Source organism: Diorhabda carinulata, chromosome 11, assembly GCF_026250575.1.
Source record: "Diorhabda carinulata isolate Delta chromosome 11, icDioCari1.1, whole genome shotgun sequence".
Classification (NCBI taxonomy): Eukaryota; Metazoa; Arthropoda; class Insecta; order Coleoptera; family Chrysomelidae; genus Diorhabda; species Diorhabda carinulata.
In genome coordinates this window covers 206,695-207,500 of record NC_079470.1, presented here as the reverse complement: position 1 = coordinate 207,500, position 806 = coordinate 206,695, and positions in this window count along the sequence as shown.

Genomic DNA, 806 nt, shown 5'->3' with positions numbered 1-806 from the left:
CTGAAAATTTGAGATAAGGGGTTTTCGGGGATGAGAAAGCCAATGGTGATATTAGTTTTACCATTGAAATACAATAACATGGATAAAAAAATTAAAAACACCGAAAATTTTGGATTTTGTCTTTTAAAAAATAGTAAACTACTGCCGATTTTAACAAAATCACGAATATAGAGTACATGCGTGATAAGACTTTCTACGTTCCCATCAATTTTGGAAAAAAAATTTTTTTCCTCATACTTTACTCGAAGAATTTTTAGAAAATATTTTTTTTCTCTTTTCGACTATAAAACTTTGACAAAATGGCTCAAAAATTGGTATCCTCGTATAAAAATACGTCTTATTTCATTTTTTCCATCACACGATCCACAATATTTGAATTTTATTCGAATTAAGATTCTAAATTTTTTGTAAATTATATCCCTTGAAAAATTATATGTCCCACGTCTATGGTATAATAATATAAAAATATACAGAATCCGAAAGCACAACAATGATATTTTTGAAAAAAATATATTCTTCTTATTTTACCCTTGAAAATAAAAACAAAAAAATTTGAAATTCGAATTTAGTATAATAGTAATAATAAATCCATTGAGCTAAAAATAATGAGTCGATTAATCATTGTACTTTTCTTCTTAATATTTTGGCTCCGATTTCAACCAAATTTCGTACATGGGGGTTAAATGATATAGGGATTCGACAAGAGATGTCAGTTTTCGGAAAAAAAAATTATAACAAGGGGAAAATCCATGAAAATTGAATTTTCGTAAAAAAAGATATTTCCAATCTAAAAAATAATACTTTTT